The sequence below is a fragment of the Cuculus canorus genome, chromosome 17, assembly GCF_017976375.1.
Source record: "Cuculus canorus isolate bCucCan1 chromosome 17, bCucCan1.pri, whole genome shotgun sequence".
Taxonomy (NCBI): domain Eukaryota; kingdom Metazoa; phylum Chordata; class Aves; order Cuculiformes; family Cuculidae; genus Cuculus; species Cuculus canorus.
The window spans coordinates 4,909,094-4,923,702 of NC_071417.1; the positions used below are offsets into that span (position 1 = coordinate 4,909,094).

The 14,609-nt window shown below is 40.6% G+C and overlaps 1 protein-coding gene across 1 annotated transcript in view; it reads right to left on the reverse strand.

Moving 5' to 3' along the window:
• Positions 1-14,609, reverse strand: part of TMEM132B (transmembrane protein 132B) — a 260,407-nt gene that overhangs the window by 32,824 nt on the left and 212,974 nt on the right. The window lies entirely within an intron of this gene.

Genomic DNA, 14,609 nt, shown 5'->3' on the forward strand with positions numbered 1-14,609 from the left:
TATTTCCACTCTCTTTAATGTCAGAATGACACAATCATGAGAGTTAGCTTTACTCCATAATGCAAATCACCGGATTTTCTTTTCTACATAAACAGATCTAAGATTGCGCTGAAGATGGCATGCGCCAATTGTGAGACAGCTTCAACTGACGTGGAATTCAAAGGAATTACTACACCGTACATACAAAAGCTGCACCTCTGTCAGATGGACTCCCTTGAATCTTGAAAATACATATCCTCCTGCTCCTGGCTGAGGTTTCTTGCCAGACCAAGAGAGGAGAAATCCAAGGTAAAATCAAAGGAAGCTCAAGGATGGAGGGAACAGCCTCTGTTGGGATCAGAGGTAACCAAACCAGAGGGTGCCATGGGGCAAAGCTCCCCTTGCATTCCCCACACAGGGACAGCAGCTGCACTGCTGCTGAGGTACACGGGGGTTACAGATACCTCATAAGTTGAAAGAATGAAAATCTGATCTGGTCATAGTAGCAGCCGCCTTTGTGTTCTCCAGCCAAACAGGAGAGGAGTGAGTGGTCGGCCTGGTGCAAGAAGCAGCAGGGAGTGGAACAGAACAAATCCTGCAGGAACAGCCCTCTTTGGGGAGAACGCCCAGAGTGAAGTCTGTTGTTTGGCTTTTACTGTGTCAATAAATCCGAACTCCAACAAGGGGCAAAGCAGCACATCTTGCTACAGTGTATGCAGGGCAAAATAAGAAAATGCCTGGTGCAAGCGCAATACGTTTGCTACTGCACTGATAGTAACGAATAAGGTGTATAGAAGATAGAAATGGTTTTGCATTGACAGGTGCCAATGGTGTATGTGCTAAAGAGTCTGCAGGAGCAAGGGGCCACTGACACCTCAGCAAAACACAGAATAGACCGAGTTTTCTCGGAATTTTTTAAAACCTGCTAACCACAGTCAGAACAAATGTCAAAATGCCTACATTTTGGATGACACGAAATACATTTTACCACAGAGCTCTTCAGAAACCTATCAAAATCAATGTTTCGCTATTGACTTTAACTTAAAGGCAGCGATTGTGTTGTCAGAAACACCAAGTCCCTGACTCCTTTATTGTTCTCTTCACTGGATCATCTGTGCTCTAGAAGCAATGTGACTGAGCTGCTTTCTCACCCAATAAGATCCTGCTAAAATCCAGCTACAGCCGACTGTTCTTCTTGTCTGTCAGTCTGTCTCCCACCTACAGCCACAGTACATGTACTTGTATGAACTCTATCTAAATGCCAAGACAGATCTGTAAAGCTCTTTAGTTCCCCCACTGAATCTGGGCAAAAATAACCATTCCAACTCAAGCATGAAAGGTAAGTGACAAACCACAGAGTGCTGCCATAAGTTTTCTGTTGTACTTTTGGATTTCTTTCTTTTTGTTTGTTTTTTAACTTCTTCCCTTAGGGCTCCACAGATACAGAAAAACATGCCACAGTCAAAGAAAATAAAAAATACAGGAACAGGAAAAAAAAGGCTTTCTATTTTTAAAGTTAGACCAATTCACTTCATCACAAGACAAATGCACATAAAAGCTACATACAACATAAAAGTATATCCCAAATCCTGGAATCACAGAAAACACATGGATATGTGTGGCTTTTTTACTAGCAGTTATGAATTCCCTTTCTTAACCTGAAAGCATAAAAGCCACATTATGAGCTTAATGGGAAGTACATTCAATCAGCAATGTAACCAAAGGGTGAGCAAACTAGGAAAGGTCGCTTGTCCTGATCATGGGCATTTCTTTACATTTCTTTAATATCACATTTGCCTAATCACCCACACATATTCCCTAAAAACTTCTGATATGGGTCTCAGGAAATATACGTTCCTTTAAAGCCTCTGCCATTGATACAGCACAGAAGGAGCCTGACAGCTTCATCAGATCAAACTGCTGGTGCCCGTCTGCAGGACAGATATTGCCTCTCACCGCTCAGGGGGTCAAATGATGTTGGAGTTGCAATTAGCTTCAACACTGGAGCAAATGGGCATTTAGACAGTGAATTTGTGGAGTTTATTTCTGCTGTTACATGCGTAGTGCTACTGAATGTATGAAGCCTTAGATGATGTAAAAAAAGGCAGTACTTGCAGACTGTGTCTGAAAAGGAAGAGATGTCATTAAAAAAAATAATAAAAGGGGATAGAGAAAGCCTATATTGAAAACTCACTTAGGCCAGTGTGGCAGGTACCAGGGAGTATTGGATGTACAGTTCATTTTCTGTTTGCTAGAGGATAACATGAAAAAGGACACAAAGGTTATTACCAGTGGCGTGGTCCTTAAATGTAAATCCTCTGAACTTTCAAGGAAGAGGCAGCTCATCAACTTAAAGGAAATTATTTCTGCCTGTCAATAATCTTATCTTTATAGCATGACACCCCCTGCAGCAGGCACCTCTGAAATCAGTTTGTGGCTACCAAAGCTACTAAATTCTGTTTACTGAAATAACTCTTATTAAAGTCTCATGCTTTATGCAGGTCATGGATGTAGTCCTATCGATTTAACTTAAAAGAGCACCCTTTTTTGAGTTAGTAAGCTGTTTGCTTTTCTACACTTGCTGCCTTTCTTGTTGCCTTAAACAACAGACTACAGCTGGTGTGGGTCACCAGCTTTCAGTGACCTTATGTTCAATGCAGGGCATTTGTACTTATTGATTCAGCATTAAGGGCTATTCTTGGGCAGATATATTCTGCTTTGCCAGTCTGTAGTCCACTTCATTTCTAGCTATGCACTCAAGTTCAAGGGGATTATTCAGCGAAGATTTTATTCAAACTAGAAAACCAAAACACACTTCTGGTTTCCTGTGCTGCTTAAGAGTCTGCTATCTAGAAAACACGCCTGTACTTTGAGGCTTGCATTTTGTATACTTTACAGTACCTGAAAGGCACTGCCAGAATCTTCAGAAGCCGTGGAGAAGGTTCAGTACAAAGGGTCCATTTCTCGTGAATAAAAAGGCCAACTCAGCTGACAACAGATAGTACTAGTGGAACTCTTCTGTGCCTTCCTGCAGAGCAGCACATGCACAGTGGTTGTAGCCACAGCAAAGGAGTGAGGTACAGTTGCACCAACATCCTGCACTGCGTTAGGGTGTTGGGAAGGGATGAGCTGCTCCCCTCAGATTCTTGCTTTTTAGGATATCTAATATGTTCCTTAGTTCATTTCTTGTCTTTCAGTCTCACGCTAGCCTTCTTTATTTAATATCACCTTCAGGTATCATAGTATAGTTTGGGTTGGAAGGGACCTTAAAGATCATCTAGTTCCAACCTCCCTGCCATGGGCAGGGATATCCCACTAGATCAGGCTGCCCAAGGCCCGTCCACCCTGGCCTTGAACACCTCCAGGGATGGGGCAATCACAACTTCTCTGGGCAACCTGTTCCAGTGTCTCGCCACTCTCATAGTGAAGAAATTCTTCCTAATGTCCAGTCTAAATCTGTCCCTCTCCAGGTACCTCAGGCTCTTCCCTGAGCTTGCTGCAGCTCTTTCTGAACTCCTAGTGACAGATAGATAAATAATTATTTGAAAGACAGGCAGCAGCAGCCACCTTCAAAAATCTGTTCAGTCTCACAAAATAGGATGCCTTCCCCTCCTGACCTATGGACACTCGCACAACGTCAACAACCTTCTCCACAGAAATACACTCCTGTACAAAACCATCTGTGTATTCTTTAAATGGGCCAAAGCTTTAGGCATTTTCTTACAAGAATTAAGGAGATCGAAGTTGGCAATAGTATATTTTTCCTCAGCAAAATTAGTTACACAAGATGAAAATATCAATAATAACATAAGGCGATTAAACAAGCCACATTGTCAAGTGTGCTAAGAACAGAAGGTCTTAGCAAATGGTTGTCTACTAGACTTTAGACAACCATACTCACCAACAAGACTGTAAAAAACAAACAAGCTGTAACTTAAATAGTTACGGTTGTATGGCATCCACAGAGAATACTGGGAAACATCCACACGTTGTGGGCATTTGGTTTATTTATTTTTATTTAAAGAGCACAGAGAAGAAGCCTCCCAGTATCTCAACTTTCCACTGTGATGGTGCTGACTGGCTCTTGCCCATCTAACCATGCTTAAGTGCAAATATTTAGGATCTAGATGCGCCCATGTGGTTTTCTCCCAGTGTTACATTCCATGAAGAGACAAAAAGCCATCACTTGATTTCCGTGGGAGAAGACAAACAGAGGAGCTGTTCCAGGATAGTGACAATTTGCTCTAAGAAAAATGCAGCCCCATACTTACAACCACAGTTTCCCTTCTACCCTTTATTTGCTTCAGTGTTGCTTTGTCCTCATTAGGGGACTCAGGTTCTGGTGTTCACTCAGTAATTTTACAAATGCTTGCTTGGCATTAATAGTGCACCAAATGTTCTCAAGAACACAGGATTTACTCCATAGAAGGATTTTCTCATTTTACACTGATAAACTCTAATGCTAAACTCGCTGCAGTTTGGGGAAATCTAAATGATACAGCTTCTGCATGGCAGGGACTATTTAAGTCTGTGGTTTTCCAGTATTGGTGTACTGAAATCTTTTATTTGTGGGGTGGCTACAAAAGATGTGGAGAGAACATCTGCCATGGCAACATGCACTCTTGAAAGGCCCTTTCAAAGCAAACATGCCAGCAATGAGAAATACTTCAGCATGCTGCATTCCTGTCTTCTCCTTCCTTCCCTCCTCGCCTCCTCAGCCTATGCTGTTACTATCGACATAATAAATTTCGTTGTGCCTCGTCTTAGGAAACTCTTTCACATCACGTTCATGCTCTTGGCTGAGGAAGACCTCACAATCGAAGGTTATAGTATTTCACACAGCACTATCAGTATGTTATGTTTCTTTGCAGCCAAGTGTTATCAGCTGGCCATACAGCATTCAGTTTGAGGGGGGGAAAAAAAACCCATAATCATTGCATTCTGAAATACTGATTGCATCAAACGGCAACTAGATTGTAAGACAGTCACCATGCTGGGCTCAGGCAATTAAAAAGTCGCTTGGAAAATTGGCACTTGCTGAGCCCCTATGGAAAGAAATGAATTAAGCAGCAAAACAATAAGGATGGGCACACAATTTTTCTCTGCAGTGGATAATGTTGAGTGTAAGAGATCTAAGGAAGAACTGCATGTTTTAAGGATTTCCTCTTATGCTTTCAGGAGAAAACCTGAAAGCCATTGGAGAAGGGCTGCAAATTAAATCCAAACAGTCATTTCAGAAGCAGCAATTGGAAAAGAGTAAATAAATAAAGCATATAAATAGGAGATAGCATTTCCTGCTAGGAATTTATCATTTCTGACAATGCATCTCAAACAAAGAGCTCCCTCTTGCTGGCAGTCCCGCTGGGCAATCTCCATTCTCTGTTCCCTGGGTAATGTCATTCCCCTCCTCACTGCTGAGCTGCACTGGATATTTGTACAAGTAGCTCGATAAAGGATTACCTCCCAGAATGTCTATATTGTAGCAAGCCCTGTGCAATTCTTGTTCAGCTGTGAGAGCTGTGGGTAGGCACTGTGTCCACACCGCTTTTATATAGGGTTGAGTATTTTGTAAGCACTCCGCAAATAATAAATGCATGCAACTCAAATAAATGCCCAAATCTTCTTCAAGGAGGTATACATTCATTTTTACTGCCTTTTCTTGACAACTGCAAGACTTCATGTATCTCTGCTCATTATTCCCGTTTATTACAATATACCTTTTTCTCTAGCTCATGACAGATTTCTGATTCGGGCTCATATTTAAGGGAGGTTTTATTCTCCTGGGCAGGACTGTATTACTCAGCCAGTAGGACACCACAGATGCTCTCTAGCAGGAGCAGGTTGGAATTCCCTTACAAGAAGCTGCAGAGTTTTTTAGCTGCTGACTATAGGCTGGTAAATGGTATTTTTACAGTGTTGGAATGTCGTACCCTGCAATGCTTCTTACATGAGTAGTCCTTACTGTCATTTAGTAAATGCTGCTATTTGCACAGTTATTACAGGAGCAAAACTAGAAGAGGAGTAAGCATTATAATATCAATGATGTGTATCGCATTGATTTTATACATAGAGATATATACAGCCAGATATGGCATAGGTCTGTCTGGCTTTGCCATCTTTGCAGTACTGCTCATTCATTGATCAGCATGAATAGCACAATAACTAGAAAAAAGAAGGTAACCTGCAAGCTCTGTCCATCTTTGAGTGGATGAACTAAAGCAGAACATTTCACCTCTAAAAGTGCTGGCTATGTTTATGAAGCCTGCCCTCAGGCAGCTCCCATGGAGCCAAACCACCCACACATCAGTCACTCTTCTGGACACCACATCTCCTCGTGCTAATGACAGGCGCTGGCTCTCAGGATGTCTCCCACCCGCATGTCTCACCCAGTGAGCCTGTCAGTCACTGCCGAGACCTTTTCTCTGGGCACGTTTTGAAAAGCAGAGCAGGTGCCCAGCAGTCACACACCCATTTCAGCCCACTAATGAGGCAGCAGCAACCTGTCCAGCCTGGCATGGAGCCCATCCTTTCCATCACTCTTGACGCCGTGCTAGATTAAAGCGGTGGGGTGGAAGGATTCACTGTGCTGCCTGTGGAACAACAGAATAAACAAACTTTTAAAAATGCCTATTGGAGGTTGTATTTTAAAAAAGCGGCAGAGAAAGGTGGGAGTAGAGGCTAAGAAAATGCAGAAGAACGTCAGAAAAGGACTAGACTCTGCTCAGAACTCTTTCAAGTGAAAACTTTGTTTTATAAGTCTACTGACCATGGTTATCATATCTGTCCATACTTAGATATATATATGTGAAGGGCATTTATATTCATGACCCGCATGCATCTATTAAGTTCTATACATATCTGTATCTATATGGCTTTACATGCACCAGTATCTTACTGCCTCTGTTTACTGAGCAAATGTGGTTTTGTCCCACGTGTGTTTTTGAATGTCATACTTTTTAAACAAAACTAAGTATTTGTCATACAGTTGTGAATAGATTTGTACAAGATGTAAAATAGAACGCCTCATTGGCATCATTATTGCTCTACATGGAGCTGGTTTGTGTGCAAATATGATTCTAGACCCAAAGTTTTAGCTTGGCACAATCGTAAAACAATACAGATTTCAACCTGTTGCTGTATAACAAGAGTGGGTTTTAAGATAAATCTTGAATACAGTAAGTGGCTATGTTACTCTTTTCTGATCGTACTTTGTCCAGATAGAAAACTAATTAGCAGAATTTGTTTGTCTTCCAGGGCATTGACTCTAGGAGATGGCATTATCAGTGCCAATGCTGGTAATAGTCTGACCCCCGGCTATTTTAACAGAAACACACAAGCAATATGCTTGTTTGCTCTAGAATTGCAGAGCATTTCCATGCTTTTCCTCAGGAGAAATTCATCAAAGGAGTAAAATTAAACAACCTTATATTAACAAAACAGTGATTCATTTTCACACTGAATTCAGTGGAAAGCTGCTTAATTCCCCAGCCAAGCACCATGGATTTCCAAATCTGCCCCACTGAGGAGCTGTAAAATGTAGAGGGGATGGATTCAGTTTCTATTTCCTATTGAACAAACACAAACTTTAAGGTTTTAATCACTGCTTGACACTTTTGATTATTTTGAAGATATACCTGGGCCATGCTCCAACAGCCTGACTCGAGTCAGAAAAGCAACTCTTTACCTCTCTAGCAATTGAAGGAAGTCTTTGATGTGAGAGTGAATGTTTCAGTACAGTGGCACTGGTACAAATCAGACCTTAAGAAACTGCAGCAAACTAAAATGCTAAATCCTGCCATTTATTTAACCCTGAAGCCACTGCTCCCAGTGAAACCAATGAGCTCTTTCTCTGGAGTGCGTAACACAACTGGAAGAAGAGAAAAACCACACTCCAGTGCCTATCTTCCATTCGCTGTACTTCATGCAAATGGCAAAAGAAATACCATTTATAACTTCACTTTGTTCTTTCATCGTTATTGAATGAGTTATCCAATCCATTAAACCAACATTAGCTACTCTTCCTTATACCTGGGTTTTCCCTATTCTGCTCAAATCCCAAATACACCTCAATCCTGATGTACAGATCTGCCTATTTACGTGTGTTTTCTCCTCTTGGTGCTGTTCCTCTGAAGGAAATCAAAGTAGTTTTCATTGTGATTCCCAATTCTGTATGTTGAGAATGCAAAAAATATTAATAATTAAAAACACAGCAAGAACAAAAATGCCTTCTACCACAGAGGAGAAAGGAAGGTGGTTGCTGTCAATGGTAGGTGTTTTTTATGACATCTAAATTAACTGCACTTCAAAATAACAGTGGTGTGTCAGCCTCATCATCTCCATCCTCAGCTCCAATTATGTATCTCAAGGGAATGCATATCAGAACACATTACTAAAATACAGGTGTGGATAAGCTAAACCACAAAAACATATACTCAAGCTGCATTCAATATCTGACTGTGACCCACATGGCCAAGGGAATGCAAAGGTTTGGCTGCAGAGCATGCCACATGCTGCCGAGTTGCCTCACCACAAAGTTCTCTGAAATAAAGCCTCTTTCTGGGTTGAAAGACTCAGCATCGGTACATTTTAACATATATTTTTGCTGCCCAAAATACTATTGCTTACTTGAAATGGAATGCTATGCCATCCGGAAAGTATAGGAGTGCTGCTTAGTCTTACTTCCATCAACTATCACATCAGCGAAGCATGTGGAAGACAAAGACTTCTTCTCAACCCATAGCTGACAGCTAATGGCTGTTTTAACTTTCACTTAGAGCAGATTTTGCCCTCTCAAACACCTCTGTCACTCTGATGCCTTTCACACAGTTGCATGACTTCAGCTGAGAGCACGTTTTCGCTCCAGGGGTTTTGATGACAATGGGAATCTGAATTAATTTGCCCAGCCAGAATAATAGTTCAAGAGGTATGAAAGCCTCAGAATCCATGAGGTTCATGCATCCACAATTAGACTCTTTAAATAGCCAGCTGCATTAAAGTTTATAAAGCAGAGTTAATTTCCTACAGAACTTGGAGAAAAAGCCTCTGGAAGTTTGATTGCTGCATTTGCTTTTGTTGGGGCTGCACCGAGTTGTTTACTCTGTGTATCTCTTCATATAAAATATTCAGAGTTTATCCTAAGCAATATCGCAGTTCAGGCTAATGATTGTTTCCCAGGACTGGGATCCATGCCCTTTGCATTTCTGCTCTCAGAGCAGCCAAATGCTAAGCCATAGAATTGTTTTCTTCCTCTGAAGCAGCAGCTGGTCCCTTGGAAGACACCATAAGCATCTCTGCTGAAATCTGTGTAATTGCACATGTTGGCATGGTCTGTTCTTAACGAATCCTCTCCCAGACAAAACACTGTTTTCTCAAGCTGGCTTTGAAGACTGTGTGTTTAAAAATAGCTTCAAGAAGATACACACATATATTTTGCTATAAACTGTGTACGATGTGTACTGTGTATGGAATATTAATTCTTCAATATGTGATTCTGTGAGATTGCCTCATTGGCATCGTTATTGCTATACATGGAGCTGGTTTGTGTGCAAATATGATTCTAGGCCCAAAGTTTTAGCTTGGCACAATCATAAAACAATATAGATTTCAACCTGTTGCTGTATAACAAGAGTGGGTTTTAAGATAAATCTTGAATATGCAGTAAGTGGCTACGTTACTCTTTTCTGATGAACTGTTAGCAGCTCAATGATACTTATTGCTCTAATTTATGCATACCTGTCTACAGATACAAAAGATGATGCACAACAGGTCTTCAACAGGTTTCTTGCCAATAAATGCTACTGGGCCAGGAGCATCCTTATCATGACCCTGGTGCTACCAAGACAGACCAGAAACTTCACAGAGGTGGTCTGGAGTAAAGCAGAGAAGTAAGCAAGAACTCCTCAGTTCCAAGCAGGATCCTCACCTCCTCAGTAACCATTGTCTTCATCTGAGAAACACTTCACTGCCGTAAGCCTCTTGCCTCTGCCAGGCATCAGGGGAATCATTATTTTGGGGACTTTTTACCGGACTGCATAGTCTGTTACCTGCCAGCTCCCAAAGATGGATGGTGATGAAGTTGACAGAGACTTGAGGTTGTTAACAGCTGATTTCATGGAGCTGATGATAGCGACTCACTGGCACTAATCAGGTGAGATTAAAAAGACAGCATGGTCAAGGACTCAGCAAATTGAATGTTGGCACTTCAAAGGCTTTCTAGTCGAAGAGCTGCCTGCTGCAGCCCTGACCTGTCCCCGGATCTGGGGCGAAACAGAGTGGTTAAGCCTCCAGGGCTGTGAATCTTGAACCATTCAGCAGCACTGAAGAAAAAAAAAAACACTTAAAAAATAAGATCTAGTTCAAAATGAATTGTGTAATAAACCAACTGGCGTCAGAGTAAACCCATCATATAAACAAGTAGAGAGTATTTTCACTGCTTCCAGAAAGAGTTTGGATTCCTGGAGTGAGGTAATTTCCATGTGAGTGACCACAAAATAAAGCTCTTCGGTAATGCAGTGATAGATACTCAAAAATATGATAGATGGAGAAATACGATTAGCTCCACTTTATGTACAGGTACATTATGTTCTTGATATATCCTTTAATGGTGAAGCAGCTGCAGAACTTGCAAATTACAAGCTCTGGCTTTGTTTTCAGACTTCCTGTATAAACAGTTGTGTGTAGTAACACTAGGCAGCCGCTTCTTTCTGAAAATTGTCCTAAGAATGTGCTGCGAGTCTGCAGCAAGGGACTGTTCCCAAAAATCCAGTATTCATCTGAGAACCACAGTATCCCTCCCTTTCCATAGGCTTCTTTTTCTCGTGATTCCTTGTAGCAGATGCTGTGCTGTTAGAGATCACTGTGCCCAGGGATGTTGAAAGACATCCTCAGTCACTCATCTGCTTTTTGTCTGGGAAAGGGAAGAACCTTCCTTGGATTCAATCTATTTAAGCTATTACCTTTCCTGCCTTTCTTGCACTATTTTTGCTGCACATTACATAAAGCCTAGCTGGCTGCTTCTAGGACAATTAGGTTTTCTATTGTTTTAACATTAATTATGGAAAGTTCAAGATAAGGTTTGTGTTACGAAAGTACTGGGCAGGGATGGTTTGAATTTTACTTTCATTATAATGAGACAGGAAATTATGAAAAGGTGAAAAATAATTCATTGAAATGCTTTCCTCTAGCAAGCTAACAAGTAAAGTGCATTCTTGCACAGACAGAGTTCATAGTATATTATTGAAGCAGAGTTGTTCTTAATGTACGCCTCTGCCTGGGCACACTGCGTCTGCTTCTATCGCACTTTATACGTGGGCAGAAATGGGCAGGATGAGGCTTTCTGACTGCCTTCTGTTCAATTGAAGGACCTTTCTGTTACAAAAAAATCAGGCTCCATTAGTCCACGGTGTAACTCCATGGAAGCCATTTGAATTACTGCAGAGATTAATTTGAGCCATCAGTCAATTTCTGCATAACTTGCAAAGAACATGAAAATATGACTAATCTAAGAATGAATTAATTGGGCAGCTGTCTCTCTTTCATTTGAGATAAACATTTGGACTAAGAAGCTGTTATCATAACCCCTCATTTGATGCTGCTTTGTGGGTGATGTTTGTGACTACCACCAAACTACTATGTTTGCAGAATTTTGCTTATGTGAAATTACTAGGATTGAGGCTTTTAAAGGCACTTTTACACGGAGGAAAAAGGACTGCATGGACTCTGCTTAGAGCTTCTAAGCAGCCATAAAGACTGACCATGATAAAGCCCCTCGGGTTAGACCTCCCTCTGTATTACAACCATATTAAGGCATTCCCTCCACCACTGACATTGGTCTGGCCCTTTATTTCCCTCTACCTATGGCTCGAAGGCCAGTGGGGATGGCCAGCAAATCTTCAGCACTGCTTATATTTTCTGGCAGGATGGATGAGCAAAGGAGGTCCTTGCCATGGTACAACTGCTTTAATCTTTTTTTCAAGGTTTTTTTCCCCTACCTGTGAAGACTGAGGCTCCATGGTTCAGGGTACATAGAGAAAAGTTCATTGCACCAAGCCTACAGCTCCTTTATCTCTCAGTGTACTGCCCATCACTGGGGTAGCTGAAATATTTGTGCATAAATTCTATCAAATTTCCACCATTTCTTTCTTTTCAGCTTCACAGTTGTAGTTTAGCAGTGGTTTACAGGAAAAGCGGGACACTGGCAGAGAAGCTGAGCCTGTGGCAGAAGACCACTAAAGTTAATGAGACTCTAGTGGAGATAAGGATTTTGTCCATTCAGAGTCAACAGTAGATTCAGAATCTACATAAGGGAGGCTGGGGCTGGGGAAAGGGTGTATTTCTCTGCTTTGTTTGCAGATAAGGAAGCCAGATTCCGAAGGGAATGAGTGATTTACCCACAGTCACACAGGAAATCAGCAAGAGATATGGAAATTAATGCTGAGAAGCATTTCGGTGCCTTAATCATAAAGCCAATCTTTTCCCTCAAATGCTAACAGCATTAAATGTTCCTTTTCAATACCGAATAAGTGTATGAGTTTCACTGACTTACAGTCATGTTTCTATCAAAAAATTTTAGAGGACAGTCAGATAAATTTAAAATGATTGGTCAGTATTTTACAACTGTATGGACCAAGGATCGTAGCTGAACAAAGCAAGTTTACCTGTGAGATTCCTTTGAGGATTAAATCACACTAAGGTCAAAAAAAAGCAAGGTCAGAAAGTAATAGGTGTGTTTCATTATATTTACCACTAATTAGATAGGCTTTGAAAAACGTGGACAGAAATAATCTCTTGCTGGGAAGCTATTAAGCTGTTAGACTGAGGGAATATATGGCCTAGAATAGGAAAGTTTCACATCTCTTGCCTACAGATAAATCACCTGTGCATCATCTATCTATTTGACCATCTCTGAGTAATATTTATATCAATGGGATAACTTGGTAGCTGCCCGGATAAGCATATTTTGTATAAATATGTAATAGCCTAGGCCAAAGACTGTGTTTATTTGAACTAACTTCAATTCATTGTGTCTTAATTGAAAATAATGGTGTTAGAGCAGTGATGAAAGAATTGTCTCATTAATTGTCCATTAAATCATTAGCTATTAAACAGAAATAAAAGGTTAAGAATGCAACACTCTTTGTTCTGCCCAAAAGAATATGCATATCTCTCCAATTACAAAAAAACAATAAAGGCAAAATTAACACTGAAAAGATGCTTAAGATTAAGCAATTACATCCAAAATGCCTGACGGCTCTTATTAGAGGGTTTAGCAGAACAACCTATACAGAAAAGGCAACACAGATTTGGAAGCAAAGTCAAGACTGACTTTACCAAAGGGGTTATAAAGGGAATATGCATTTTTCTAAAGAAAATATAGGCACATAAACCCTGCACTAAATTTTAACTCAGCTAATTAATCGTTACGGCTTCAATCTTGCAACCAGTACATACATTTCCAGTTAAAAAATTATGCCTGAACAGCATTCAGTCTGAGAGCACCTCCCAGTAATTACTGACTGAGATCCACTATAAGGACGCTGTGGTTTTCACTAAAATAACATTACTCCCATTTCATATCACTAGGATGAGGCACGATGAACTCAATGAAAACCACATTCAGATCTCCTGGGTGTTTTTTCATTAAGTCTATGTACTACAAAGGTGGGTACCAGGTCTGGGAAAGAGTCCCAGGGGCATTTTTTTGCTGTCAGTGATTTGGTACCCAAATAATTTCACAAAGCAGTGAAACAAAGACCTGATTTGTACCCAGTTCATCACTACCAAAAAAAAAACCAAAGAGGAATTGTAGTGTAAAATCTGTCTAGAATTTTGGCCTGTGTTTTGGTCTGCTCTCTCCAGATCACTGAAAGGAATGGGAGGACACCCATCAACTTGGCGGTACTTTGGAGCAGGTCTGTTTCCACCTAAAAATACAACCTGCTTTGAAGAGGGAAGAGGAAAAAAAAAAAAAAGGTGGTCAAAGGGCAAGAGCTTTGCTTTCTTGAAGTGTATAAATCCACAACTGCAAGTGGAAATCTTCTGTCTGCTCACAGAGGTCATGTCAAGCCTTATTTAGTTGCCAGATTCAGTGGATCTTTTAAATCTGGGAACCAGAATAACTTCATGCCCAGCTGTGACAGGAGATCCATATTGACAAACTGCCAATTGAACTAAATGCCTTTAAACAGGGAATGTTTTGAAATGGAACATCTCCCTAACATCTGCAATATACTAATTTTATTAATGGAAGAGGGCTAGGAGTCTTTTTCCTGACCTTTTCCTATCTGGTTCAGCCCAGTATTCTCTTACTACAGCAAGTCCTAGAAATACCAGAAACTCAATAGAAACAAAAGTCCCCATAAGCCATTTTTTAGATCTGGTTCTGGTTTTCTGAAGTGCAAAGAAAAGACAGTCTCAGCAATATGTTGATGATATCTATCTTAGTGCTTGAGTTTATAAAACAAACAATTAATTGTTCATATTTATTAACTGATAAATAATAGCCACTAATCAGATAACAGTTGCATGGTACACAGAAAAAAAAAAAAAAAAAAGAGCAAAATTTATCAAGATAGTCTGTTCTTCTGATAATTAATTTTTAAGGATGACCATACTTCCCTATTTTTATAGCA